At 35.4% G+C, this 14,945-nt stretch overlaps 1 long non-coding RNA gene across 1 annotated transcript in view; it reads right to left on the bottom strand.

The window, feature by feature from the left end:
- Positions 1-1,327: 1,327 nt before the first annotated feature.
- The window catches only part of LOC114892009, a 458,069-nt gene continuing 444,451 nt past the window's right edge, over positions 1,328-14,945 (bottom strand). Inside the window, exon 8 of the long non-coding RNA XR_003792668.1 lies at positions 1,328-1,461. This is a non-coding gene — a long non-coding RNA (uncharacterized LOC114892009). The remainder of the gene's footprint in view (positions 1,462-14,945) is intronic.

Here is a 14,945-nt window from a genome sequence, read left to right on the forward strand (position 1 = left end):
GTATTTTGGCATATGTGTGTGTTGGTGACTATTAGGTTATAAAGTTTTCCATCTGATCAGATATTACATATTCACCAAAACTTGTGCAGAATGCACTTATTAAAAGGAAATTGTGCAAGCTTCAATAATTTCTCTCGATTATCATTAATCACACATATTGCATTTTTAAGTTGTTCTAACAGATATTCAGTATCAACAGATTGTAATTCTCTAGCAAGGTATAAAATAGGCATTAACACTACTTCTAAACTATCATATAGGATAATGTATGAAGCATTTCACATAATAGCAGATTAAGTGTCATAAAATATTAGTCAAGTACTAACATAGTCATTAATACTCTTCTTTTAACAAAAGGCAATTTCACAGCCTCATTTACCAACTGGAATATCCCAAGTCTACTTCATAATTATGCTTTTTATTCATCTCTGTAAATTCTACTTAGTGCTATTTGGCAATTTCTTAACATAAATGCCCTGGATGTTGTTAAATTGGATTAATAGCTTTATAAGTAATATATAATACGTATATATTTAACTGTAGGTGATTTGACTTGTAGCCATCTCTTTTTTTAATACTCCGTTATATGTTTAGAATTTATTTTGTTGGAGCTAATTTTAACCTCAATATTTTACAACATCTCTTTATGATGTTAGTTTTATAAATAGAAGGCTATGGAAGACTGGGGGTTGTGATCAGCCCTAGCTCTCCTCACATTGTTTTGGCCCGAGGCATGCCTGAGGATGGAATCATTTCAGGTGGATTAGAACCCAGATTAATAATCATAAAAGTCTTGCAACAGAATCTCCTTTTTAAAAATATATATTTCCAATTCTTTTCAATGCGGATGGAGTATCAAAGTAAACAACTTCATTAGGCATGTGAAAGCACATTTTAGAGAAAGTACATTTGGCTTAGAATTATAAGCATCTTTCTGCATCAGCTTTTTTTGAATTTAAGGACAATCTTTCAATTAACTGGGCCTGCTGCTACTACTAAAAGTAGTCTGAGTCAATAGCAGTTTGATTGGACATTCAGAATTACAGCTCCTGGAAGTTCTTAAAAGGTCAACTACTCCTTCTCCCTGCACTTAAGCAATTAAAATTGCACTTAAATATGGAGTGAAAAGACAGAAAAGTAGGTTTACTGAAGACAAACAGTAAGCCAAGTACAGCTGGTACCAAGATGAATACGCCAAGGCCCCTATCTCAATAAGTTCACAGACTAACTTGGTTTATGGGCATATAAACAAATAATTGAAATAATGCATGCATAGTTTTTGCATAGTGCCTGGCGCATAAGTCCTCAGTAGTGGTCTTTATTTCAGCTGTTAATAAAGTGCTCACCAAATGCAAGAAGTCATCAAGCTGATGCACAAAAATCCAGAGAAAACATACTCACATTTCAGTCTGCAGGATCTCAGATCAAAGTGGTTTCATTCATTCATTCACTCCTTCATACCTGAAAGGCATTAATTACAGCATAGTGACTAAGAGTGTGGAAACTAACAAATGTTTGGCTTCCAATCTAAGCTCCACAACATAACTGGCTGCTCCCTCATTAGTTAAACAGGGATGTAGCTACTTCGCAAGAGCGTCTTGAGGGTTGATGAATTTACATGATTTGATACTTGTAAAGTGCCTGACACAGAAAAAGTGCTTAACAATTCAGAGATTATTATTTTCATCACATTTGCATCACACGTTTACAGGGCAAAGTACTAGGTATTTTGGGGAACCAAAAAGAGTACACCCTTCTCCCCAGCCGCACTGTTCTCCCCGCACTCTCCAAGCCAGTCAGATGGTCCTTTTGGCTTCCTTGACGTTGTCACAGTTTGCTCCTATGTCTGTGACTGTCCCTCATACTGCTCCTTCTGCCCAGAAAACTCTCCTTTCTTTTTCTATACAATTCTTATTAACTCCTCGTATTTAGGTCAACTATCCCTTTCTCTGGAAAGTTTTTCCTGATTGCTTAGTTTAAACCTTGTTTCTTTGCTGTCTGCTGTCATAAAACTGAGTTCCTTCATGGCACTTATGTTGGTTTGCAATTTGTTGTATGATACTAGAGGACAGGCATCTTTTCTGTTTTTCTCATAATTGTATCCCAGCTCTTAATGTAGTGCACAGTGAAGTGCATAGTAATCCTTCAATAAATATTAGTTAGAAGAATGAATGTACACACAGTATTCTGATTTTAACAATATAGAATCTCCTACTTTAAATCTTACGTAATGAAGACCAAAGTCAGCTTAATGAGGCTAAGAAAGCGGCTGCATGGGTCCACTATCTCATTTAACTTTTAAGAACAACCCTATAAAATGAAGATTATCATTTGCATTTTGCTAGTGAAAAAGGTAAGCCTAAGAGTATTTAGGTAGCACAAGAATTCTAGTGAGAAGAGACTGAAATTGAAACATAAGTAGGACATATTCTTTTCTGCTTATTACACTTTTCTAAAAAAGCTCTACTAGAGAGACAAGGCCTCATTTGATAATGCATGTGGGGCTGAAGATAAGACTCCAGGAATTAATAAGTACGATCCACTGTGTATAGTATTTTATCTTCCCTCTCCACTTCTAAGCTGCACAATTTCAGTATTGGGAGCCTCTAGCCTTACATGTTCTCAAAGTAGGTGAGAGTCTCAGAGTTTCTTTTGAATCACAGCTGCATTTACAACAGTCTAGGAAATGGCATCCTTTGCTTATACAGTGTGTTTTGGTTTTGATCCAGTCTCTCATTCTCTAGCCCAAGGCCATAAATATAATGTCTCATTTAGGCCTTTGACTATGTGTCCTGAGCGAACAATCTGTGGATTCTATATTATGGCAAATCATAATCTAGAGGTCTCCATAGAGAAGGCTCTTACCTTCTAGTGACTTTTTTCATTGGTTGTTACATTTGTTAGAGGTAAATCCTCAGCCCTTAATTTCTTAGTTTATAAAACTGTTTTAAATTATAAACCCTGCATATATTTGGTAAAACAAAAATTCAGAGTAGTACAGAAGAGTATAAAATAAAAAGTTAAATGTTCCATTCCCAAACCATCTCCTATTCCATTACCAGAGGCAACTTATTTTAATGATTTCTGTTTTACTTATTTTATGGTGATTAGTACCATACGTTAATATTTATAATTCTATGTCTTTATCACTTTCAGATAGTATCTACTAACTTCCCACTATGAAAAATAAAGAATTTAAACCAATTATATACCTACCTCTCACCCCTCTCCTCCTCCCACTTCTTGTTTTTGTCCGTCATGTTTTATAAATTTTTCTAGTAGCAACATTTTATCATGAAATGTTAACCTCAATCCTCTGCTTAGTCTTCTTCCCTATTCTTAGACAATATCCATTCACTATGCACTGTATAAGATGAGGAAATTAGTACATCTACATATCCATTTCTGCCACCTGTTTTCTACCAACTTCTATTGGCTAAACATTTATTCATATTGTTGAAGTCTATAATATTTATATTCTATTCTATATTTATTTTTGCTTTCCACATTTTGTCTATAGATGGATTCAAAAATTTGAAAACAATATATAACATTTATATAATTATTGTTATTAAGTAGATTATTTTTATTGTGAAATTAAATAAAGTAATTAGAGGGTTTCCAGAGTTCTGTAGGATAATGGCTGCCACCTAAGTTTGAATCACCAGCATCTTCCAAAAACCATTTGGGATGAAAAGAGCACATAGTATCATCTGTATCCCATGCCAACAGCAGAACAAATAGAAAAGACTAAAACTTCAATTTACATGTAAGTGGGAAAACCTGACCCTAGCACAGGCCATCTCTGTGAATCCTCCAAGGTAGAAAATGTTGGGAGACAATTCTACATTAGGTCTCAAGATTCTACGTGTTCTGTGAGCAACTCATTGATTGCACTTTGTTTCAGACTGTCTTTGCAAGGTTGTTTTTATAGTAAACAGCCATAGAAGATAGAGATAGTGTTTCTTTCTGGAAAAAAAAAAAAGTCAGGCTTGCCTTGAAAGATAAATACAGTATCACCATCTGGAACACAGGATGGCATGCTTACTGCCCAGTATAGGGATGTGCAAAGCTTCAAGTTCCCCTCCTATAACACGTTCAAATTTATGTGCAGATATCCTATGGCCCTCTTTTCATTGCTCTATGGAAACTGAGGTTTAGAGAACTAGCAAAAATAATACTGATACTCTAATTATTGCTATTGCTGTGAGTAATAAACAGTTCTTCAGCTCTGATCCAGGAGTCTTGTGTCTTCTACCAGCATCCAGAAAACTGTCAGATTAGCTTACAAGTAGGGTAAAATCTCAAACTCTTCATTCTTGACAGTCAGGTGGGGACTATGAAGGAGAGAAGAAAAGAGTGCTAGGGGTCCCAATGGTGGCAAAATAGAGATAACATCAACCAGATTCCACTACAGAAAGAGATAGTCCTATCCTGAGTGGGAAATACTGAGAGATCTGAGACCTGGATGACCCAAGCAAATGTTCCTAGAAAGTCAAAAGAAAGGCCCTTGAAAAGTATGCACGCTAGATGTGGCAGTTTGGGGGAAGGCAACTCTCTGGGAAGGGATTTATGTAGCAATTAGAGTGTCCCCTAGAGGTAAATGAAAGAAGGAAATAGATGCAGATGAAGGTCCCTTTGAAGCAAAACAGCCTAAAGAATCAGGAGACACACCAGAAATAAAAAATAATTAAGGTAAAAGGTAAGAAGAGTATTCCTTAAAAAACAGAAGCCCTTCACACTCCACTAGAGCAACAAAAGAGGGAACAATTAAAACTGAGAAACCTAGTAAGCCTCCATATGCCTCCTTCGTCCAATACCCTCTTTTTTGGTGTGTATGGAACATGGATATCTTTAGACCACAAAGAAAGTTTAATTTCATTAAAGAAAGCTTAAATTATATTAAGTAGAAATAAAATAAATAGAATTTTCTGACAATGAAATAAAATCCAAATTAATAACAAAATCATAAAAACAGAAGCAAAACACCCTTCCACTTAGAAAACTCTATTAACTCTTGGAGAGGAAAGAGAAAATGTAAACATATATCACAGAATCTCTAAAATAATGTTAACATAAACTACACAAATATCCAATCTGTGGGATAAAATTAGAGCAATGCTCATAGGAAAATTCTTTGCTTTCAATATTTATGTTGATAGAAGTGAAATAATACAAAAAAATAAAATGAACTTCTCGCTCAAAGGTAGAAAAAGAAAAATTAATTGAAAGAAAGAAGAAAAGTAAAAATTAATGAGCTAGAATTAGAAAAATAAGACAATAAATAAAATTGGTTATTTGAAAATTTTAATAAGATACATCAACCAGTAGCTAATCTAAACAGGAAAAAAAATGAGAAAGTACATAAACTTAAAGAAGAAATGACAAGGAGAAATAACCATTTAAACAGGGGGATATTTTTAAATTGTAAGAGATCATTTTGCACAACTTTATGCAAGTAAATTTTAAAACAAAGGAAACTAATGTTAAAAAAGAGAGCGAGTGAGAGAGGTCAATTTGAAAGAAGAAATAAAGGTTTTAAAAAGCTATTCTATAAAAACATACCAGCCCCAGATGGTTTCTCAGGGGAAATCCATCAGACTTCAAAGATAAGATAATCCCAATCCCACATAAACTGTTCCAGAGCATAGAAACAAGAAAAACATAATCCGTACTTTTTTTAAATAAAAAGAGTATAATATTTATACCTAATCTGATAGAAACTACACAAGAAAAAAGCAACTAAAATCAAACTTCATTTATAAACACTATATTACTTTGCTAAGGCTGCCACAACAAAATACCACAGAGCAGGTGACTTAAACAACAAAAATTTATTTACTCACAGCCCTTAAGGCTGGAAGTCCAAGATCAAGGAGTTGACAGGTTTGGTTTCTCCTGAGCCCTCTCTCCTTTGCTTGCAGATGGCCAATTTTTCACTATGTCCTCACATGACCTTTGCTCTCTGGGCACACAGACAGCCCAGGTGACTCTTCCTCTTATTAGGACACTGAGTCAGATCGGATTAGGACCCTTAAGACCTCATTTAATCTTAATTAGCTCTTTAAATCCCTATCTCCAACTATAGTCACATCGAGAGTTAGGGCTTCAACCATGAATTTGAGGGGAAACACAATTCAGTCTTTAACAAACCTTTCTCAATACTCCTAGATAAAATGTTAGGAAACAATTTGGTAATGCAGAAATATATAATTATATTTCATTCATTACTAAATAGAGTATATCACAGGAATGCAAGAATAAAATTACCAGTCAAAAATGTCAGAGGTATTTTCCTTTTGACTTAGGCAGTCTCACCTCTAGGAATCTACACTGAAGATATTTCCCAACATGTATAAAGCCACATTTGTACACCATTATTGATTATTGTAGTATTGTGTAATAACATAAGACTGCAAACAACCCAAATGTTCATCAGCAGGAGGCTGTTTGAATAAACTATGGTACATCCACAAAATGCGGTCATAAAAAAGTGAGAAGGATCTGTGTATACTGCTACTGAGTGATCTTCAGGATATATTATTATTATTATTAATATATATATTATATATTATTTTATGAAAAAGTAAGGCATGACAAGGTACAATAGAGTATGCTATCTTTTGTATACAAAGAAAGAAAAAATATACATACACATATACATGTGTGTGTAAGAAAAAAGTATATACCTATATACACATGCTTTTTTTTTTTTTAAAGAAACATCTATGTATTAAGGGGGACAAAAAGAGTGGAGGGAATAGAGATATAAGTGAGAATTTCTGAGTATGTCTTTAAATATAATTTTGACTTTAAAACCATGTAAATATTTTACTGATTGAAAACATAATTCAAAGAGAAAAAAACAAACTCTAAAGCTGAAAAAAATGAAATAAGTGAACCTAACCATGCAGCAAATTGGCAATATAATCATCTAAAGGAAAGACTCATTTTAATTGTCTTTTGGATAAAGTATACATCCTTTCTGGGGTATACTCTAAGGACAAAAAGAACAACAAAAAAACTTAAACCTCACTCAACATTTTTATTTTTAGTAGTAGTTATGATGCCATTATTTTGGGAGTTATAAGAACTAAATTCTGCAGTGTTTAATAAGGTGCGCTCAATGGGTGTCAGGTTTAAAATTTGCTATTTCCTCATGAATGGCAAATTCATAAGGTGCATTACAAAACAATGGGGTGAGAGGGCATAGGAGTACTGGTGGTGTACCAAAATCCGTAGTGTAAGTAGGAAGAAGATAAATCTAGTCCCCTTTCTTTTTTAACTTGAGTCAACAACGTAGCAATTGTATGCAGTTTAAAATTTTTAAGTCAACAAATACTCAAGTTTTGAGAAGGTTCGAGAAGCTTAAAACCTTAGCTCAGGCCTAAAATGTGTTCATGCTATATACTAATGAAATTTGGGAAGCTTAACAAATGTGTTGCAATATCTGTTCTGAAGGACAGTCCATGATGCCATTTCCTCGCTACCTGAAATTAGTCTGACCCAGAATAACAACTCCTGTTTTCCTAAATAAAATGAATGTTAAGAATTAAGCAAGTTATACATACATATTTGGATATGACGTCCAGAAAAACAATCCAAACCTTTGGGTTTCTGGAGAGTCATCTTCTTATTTTGGAGACCGTACATATCACAAAAGACAGGCAGAGGAAGTGAGTAGTTTGAATGATAGAGCTTGAATGACAGAGTAAGAATGATGAGATTATACCTCAGGAAAAGAAAAAGTAAGATTGTATATCATTTTTTTAAATTTAGCTGTACAAATTCAAGCTGGGAGAAACCAGGTTTAACTGCTGTTAATAAAACCGTGTTTTATTAACACGGGTTCATCAGTTAAATTCATTACACCTGTAACCTGCCTTCATTAATCAAGGCATGTAGCCTAAACAAGAAAACGTTTCCCTGAGTTGTTTTCCAGGAACTTGGAGCTTGGAACTTCCAGCTCAATCCAGTTAAGACTGGATAGGACCACCAACCCTCCAACTGGGCATGGGCAAGTGTCCACTCAGCGACCTTTTGATGTCAGAGGGCTGAACACTACACCTTCAGACTGTGCTATCGTGGCCATTTTCTGAACACCAGTCCCATGAAGAAGCCTGTAGCTCACTTAGGGCTCTGCAGAATGACGATTACCTCGCCTTTTTCTTATTTCCAATCACCTTTCTCCACACGCCTCATGCTTCACACTCTTCAGCTGGTCCTGCTGCTTTATTCTTCATCCCACAAATACCCCAGCCCCTTGCCTTGGTAGCGGGTCCGGATTTGAAATTTGTTCCCCTGTCTCCTCGCTTGTGAATAAACCCCTCCCTGCTGCAAACCTCTGCAACGGCTCAGCATTTGGCTTGCTGAGCATCGGACAAATGAACCTGGTTCAGCAACATTAATATTATTTGGTTTTATTTTATTTTACTTTATTAATTTTTGGAGACTTGCCCACAATTGTGAATGAACCAACATATTATGATGTAGGTGCAGAGAGATGAATACAGTCATAGACTTTAAGAAGAGAAATACTAATCAGAACAAGGGAAGTATTAACTCCCTTACTGTAAACTGAAGACCAAGTCTAGATTCTATTTAATTCTAGGCATCCTGTCTTTAAAATGATATTGATATGAAGTATAAAAGGCTCAACATTCTGACCTCTTATTTTCTTGACCTTCTTATCTTCAATGATCTTATCTTCCAACTTTCCTTAGTCTCCCTCCATCCTATGTGTGGTGGCTTGCAGAGTGAGGAGGGATCTGTAAGAGTTCATGCAGATTCTCTTGTCCTAAACTACCAGTTCTCAACCCTGGCTGCCCATGAGTGTAATCTGGGGAGGCATTAAAATATATTCATGTTTGAAACCCACTCTGGTATAATTAAAACAGGGCTGGGGTGAGGGGTGGGAGGAGATCTGGTCAATTTTTAAGGTTCTACAGATGTTTCCAATATGCAGTCAGGGTTGAGGATCCCAATTTTAAAAAGATCCTATGGGCTTCATGGGCAGGGATTAGTATTTCCCTGACAGTGCTGGTGGGATCTGAAAGGTATGCTTTCTGAGTTCATATATTTTCAAATACTAATTTATTAAAGTAGAAAAATATAGTAAGCTATTTAGGTGTTTTAGTCTGGGTACCTTCCCCAAACATTAACTTATGCTCCCCAAATTTATAAACATCATTTACCAGAGAAGGGAAAAAAGAATACTTGGGTAATATTTTGATAAAAGCTTTCAAATCCAGTATTGTAAATAAAATTGATGAGATATTTTTTCCAGGTCAGATACTAAACGTGTCTGGTGATTTACATATAAATATTTCACGATAGGAACATGACCTAGTAACTACCTCAGTGAAACTATTTTTTTTAAAGAACTGTTTTAGCATGATAGTTTTGAATTATAAACATATACTATAGGGTTGAATGTCTTAGCGGAATGAGAAAGGAAGTTAGTCTCACATGCATAGGCTGATAGAAGAGGACAGAAAGGATGTAATTAAATGTAAAATAAATACATACTTTGTTTTCTTAAGAATGAAGCAAGTGGTAAAAACTGTGGTAGATCTTTTCATCTGTTGCTATGCCAACAGGAAATTTTTAAATGGATCCAAGAAATGGGACAATTTTCAGGAATATTGTACAACCTATTTCAAATAAGTAAAACTGTATTCATATTATCCCCCCCAAGGGAATAGAGTCTTGAGGGAATTAGTGCAGAATTAACTGATCAAGTTTTGTTTTGTTTTTTTCCTGTAACCACAGCAGGCATGAGACACAGAATCTCATGCTATATTTTTCTGAGATCTAGATCTGGATTTAGGTTAAACTTTTTGAGGATTGTGGGCAGTACTGTTCCCCAGTGTATAGGTAGCAAGACAGCATGTTTCTACCATCTTAAGAATGATTAATACATATAACAAGAGACAAAAGTCAATAAATCTTGACCTGCATTTCTCAGCATAATACCAAGATGATATAGTTTTCAAATATAAAAACATCTTAACAAAATACATCTCATATACAAATTAGCAGCATCCTTTCTGAGTCAAAGAGAGACATTATTTTTTCTAAGGAGAAACAAAGATTACGATGAAACATGACCTGAAATCTACAAATTATAGAAAATTATAAATTCATCCAATTCTATTTATGTGAGATAGGATTTTAACAACTGGATATTCAGAGAAATGATCAATTTCTTCACAGCTTTTTCTCAAGTAAATACAGGCATTTGGTTTTGGGCGGGGAACGCTATTTTGTTTATATTGTAAAAGTACATTTAGGAAAAGTACATTTAGGAAAACATTTTAGCACATCCAGAGGATCTTTCCTTAACTGGGGAGCAGGTCAGGAATAGATTGCCTCAGCAAAAAATAAAACGAAGGCCAATCTAAGAACACAGGACGCAGTGGTTGAGAGTCCGCCTGCCGATGCAGGGGACACGGGTTCGTGCCCCGGTCCGGGAAGATCCCACATGCCGCGGAGCGGCTGGGCCCGTGAGCCATGGCCGCTGAGCCTGCGCGTCCGGAGCCTGTGCTCCGCAACGGGAGAGGCCACAACAGTGAGAGGCCCGCGTACAGCAAAAATAAAAATAAAATAAAATAAAATAAAATGAAAATTTAGTTCAACTGCCTTTCCTGGAGGTATGTCTGTAAAGAAAGAAGTAGATAATCCACAGTAATTAAAAGTATTTTCAATTAAATGCTTGTCTGTATTGGTGAGTCTGCCTTATTGCCTGTGAGAGAAAAACCCCTACTTCAGCTTCATTTCAAGTGTTTATTTTTAAATGACTTAATTACCAAATGGAGCAACTGTGAACTATGATTTCTTATCATATTATGATTTGTTTTTTTAATTCTGAAGCCGAGAAAACATTTGAAAATGGGTAGCATGGGGGGAAGCGGCATTCCTTTTTTTCCACTAGGTTTCTATCTTTTATCCTTGGTTTTTGCTTTATTTTTTAAACATGTGGAGCTGAACAGATCCACACATAGACTGTTTGAGCTCATCTTTAAGTCTTGAGCATATTCACATAGAGAGAAAGATTGCCCGCTGGCTACTGCCTATCACCCAGCTTTATCTTTGTTTTCTGAATAGTGAACCACTACTATTATTTACATTAATATTACGTGATAAATGACAGCTTTATCGGTAACAGTAGCGCCCTTTAGCAGTCAGCTAACGTGACTATGCGTTTATCTAAGAAATAGAAGCTCCACTTACACCTATTTCTATACTTAGCGTACATTATTATCTTGGACTATCTGGAATATCTAGATATCTTGGGGTACAGTCGTAGCTTGTTAGTTACCAAAAAAAAATGAGGTTTGGTAAATATACATCATCATATGCTTAAACACGCCTAGTTGTCCAGTCTTATGTCACAAAGTGGATGCCCACAAACAGCAGCATTTTGGAAAAATGTTAATGAGCATGGTCGAATACACACAGGGAAATCTAATCTGTACCAATGGCATTCTAACCTTTTAACAACAGAGTTCCTTCTTTCTGAGCAGAGCTCAATATGTAAAATAGACAAGCAACAGTGACCCTCACTCTAGGCTTTCCCAGCCACCTAGGTGCCTCTAAGAAATCTTAGCACCCTACTAAGGATAATTTGAAAACCACTAGCATTAATTTTCACCACATTCTTTAGTCATTCTTTCATCATATTTTTTCTAAGTTTTCCCTTTTAACACAGAGTACTGTATATTTCAATCTGTAAATATTTGGAAACTCCTCCACCATCTCAATTAGTCATGATTCTTCTGGATCTTTCATCTCATGTTTTATTCAACCTCTCCATGCTGCTTTTTCCTCATCTGTAAAATGGTGATTATAGCAGTACTTAATTTTTGTAAGTATTACTATATTTATACATAAAGTATAATATATAATTAATAATATTTAATAGTATATATAATTAATAATATTTAATAAAATATATTTTTATTGATATGTAGAAAGTTTGGGAAAACAATAAATAAAGCATTTGTCAATTGCAAAAATAAATGCTTAAGTAGAGTTGATGCAATTTTATCAGTGTAGAAGCAACATGTTTTTAAAGCCAAAGTAATTATTTTCTATTTTGTTTCTAATTTTTTATGCCAATGTTGAGTTGAAGTATTCAGGAAATGATCCATCACAGAGATTTCATTTTCCATAAAGGGACCTTTCCAAAAGTCCAGAGGCTCAGCTATACATGGGAAGATCCTTGTGGTTCTTCTTCCCCCTCACACTTGCCCCCAGTCTATCTCATCTGCCACTCGTCAGGCACACTACAATGCAGCTTATTTTCATCCGTTTGGTCTATCAGGACACTGAGGAGCTAAATATCATCTCTAAACCTACCTGATTTCATTGTTTACTGTATTTTCAGAACATTTATAACATGTTAAATATGGCAGCAGCCCTGGGCCTTCAGAAACGCCTCTGTTTTTACTTCTCTGTCCTACATTTTGTTTATTTTACATCATTTAATGAGGACTGGGATCCTGATTGGTTTAACTTTAGGATTATTTCAAGGATCTTCTTCTTGGGAATGAGTAGGAAGAAATAAAACAATTTGCATCAAAAATGTCTTAGTGTCTTTACCTAGAGAAACAAGAAAGCAAGAAAAAAAAAATTCATGAAAGTTAAAGACCCAAGGCCAGAACAAGGGCAAGTGCCTGGCTGCCAGAAATACCAGATAGTCTTTTCTTCCTGCATTTTTGTCATAATTGTATTTATTCTGTTTATCGGGCTATCTTAGGGGGGTTCCTCATATTCTTGAAGTGAGTTTGAGTAGGCGGAACTGCTGCTCAAGGGATCCCTCATTTAATGGCAAAAGCAGTTTAGATGACAAAGCTGAGATCTTGAGGCATTAATAAATGAAACCAAAGTTCTATGTAAGAACACACAATGAACAGTCAAAATTTAGGGAGATCTCACACCAAAGTCATATTCCTGAAAATTTTATAATGGGACCATCCATCTAGTATCCTGAGTATTTCAGATAGAAACCTTCCTACTCTCTCTACTCACTAAGGGGGTAAAAATAAAAACACACAACTTTCAAAGCAATGAATCCTTCTACCTTAATGTGTTAAAACATTATTTTTTTATAAACACTTCAAAAAAAAGTCCTTGCTCTAGAAGACTGAATTGTCATGATTGAATTGTCAAATTTGGAATTGATAGAAAAAACTTCTAAAACTGGCTAGGTTAAACTACTTAAGGGGAAGCTCAATCTACAAAAGTTTTCTTACTATATTCTGTCTGAAGTCATTGTATGGAAATACTAAAATTTTAGCTAATAATTTAAAGTGCACAACTTAACTTTGATTCAACAAGTGCTTATTAAGCAGCAACTATGTGAAAGTCACTCTGCTAGACATTGCACTAGACTTTTGGGTGGTGCAACAATGTATAAATCATTCCCTATATCATGCTTTTAAGGAACATACAATCTAGTGAAGAAAATATTACAAGTCCACAAATAACTATTATAGTAGTAATATCTAGTGCTTACTAAGGACTATACGTTATGCACTTTACCTTCATTAATGCATTTAACCCTCACCACAACATTAAAATTTATGAAGGAGCCACAAATTGGTCAAAGCGTCTTGTCCAAAAACCATAGAACTATTAATGATAGAGCCAAAATTGAACCCAAGCACTCTGGTCCCCAAGTCCATACTCTGAACTACTATTGCTCTCTACTCTGTCAAACAAAATTGTATGTTGCAAGTATCAAATAAAAGTTAAAAGCGTAATGAGAATTAAGAAAGAGAACTAATAATCAGTGGCCCATATAGACATATCTCACCTTGGTTAAGTTCCACTGTAACAGGAATTTGCCTGAGACCCACAAAATTTGCTTTTCCTTATAGTTGTTTGTCAAGGTATTATATTTTGATCATCTCAGTCAGTCACTGTAATAATTATATCCTATGTGTCTTAGTCCATTTGGGCTACTCTAAGCCAAATACTATAGACTGGAAAGCTCATAAACGACAACTTTATTTCTCACAGTTCTGGAGGTTGAAAGTCTGAGATGAAGCTGCCAGCATGGTTGGGCGTTGGCCCTCTTCCTAATCGTAGACTTCTCCTTGTATCCTCACATGGCTAGCTCTCTGGAACCTCTTTGATAGGAGCACTAATCCCATGTATCAGGGCTCTGCCAAAGGCCCTACTCCTAATACCATCATCTTGGGAATTAGATTTTCAATGTATGAAATTGGGGGGAGGGGGAGACAGAAACATTCAGACCATAACACTACATTTACATTTACTAAGCATAGGAATTATTATTTCCACTTTACAAGCCAAGAGACAAAAGCTCAAATAGTTTAAGTATTTTTCCAAAGTCCCACAATAACCAAGTTGCAAAGAAGAGTCTCCAAGGTGAATACTGAGCTGGACCTTAAAGAGTAGTAGTATTTCAATAAGTCAAAATACGGTGAGATTTTAGGCAAAAGTTGAATAAAGCACAAAGATTCAAGAGCAGATAAAAATATGCGGGAGGAAGCCATGGACTGTCTAGTTTTGCTGGGATATAGGAGTCATTTAGGAAATAAGATGTTGGTTTTGGTTTCATTAATGATCTCCAAGAGAAAAATCTAAGCAACAGGAGCTATGAGTATGGGGCTCAGGAGAGTTGTTGCTACGGACAATAAAAGACCAGAAGCCATCTTGTGGAAGGGATCAATGAAGCTGTGGGAACAGACAAAAATCACTAACGGAGGGAAAGTAGAGCTAGGGTTTTAGAGGGAGGCCAGGGGACATGTCAACATGCAGGATGGGGCAAAGAAGAGAAAACCATGACTAAAATAGAGGAGAAACATTCATAGAACCAGAAAATAGAATAAGATAGCAATGTCCAGGAAGGCAAGAGAAGATTGCAAGGACTGGGTGGCCAAAATGTCAAGTGCTCTCTTTTTTAATATACAAAA

This window comes from Monodon monoceros, unplaced genomic scaffold (assembly GCF_005190385.1).
Source record: "Monodon monoceros isolate NGI ecotype Baffin Bay Population unplaced genomic scaffold, NGI_Narwhal_1 Super_Scaffold_12, whole genome shotgun sequence".
Classification (NCBI taxonomy): Eukaryota; Metazoa; Chordata; class Mammalia; order Artiodactyla; family Monodontidae; genus Monodon; species Monodon monoceros.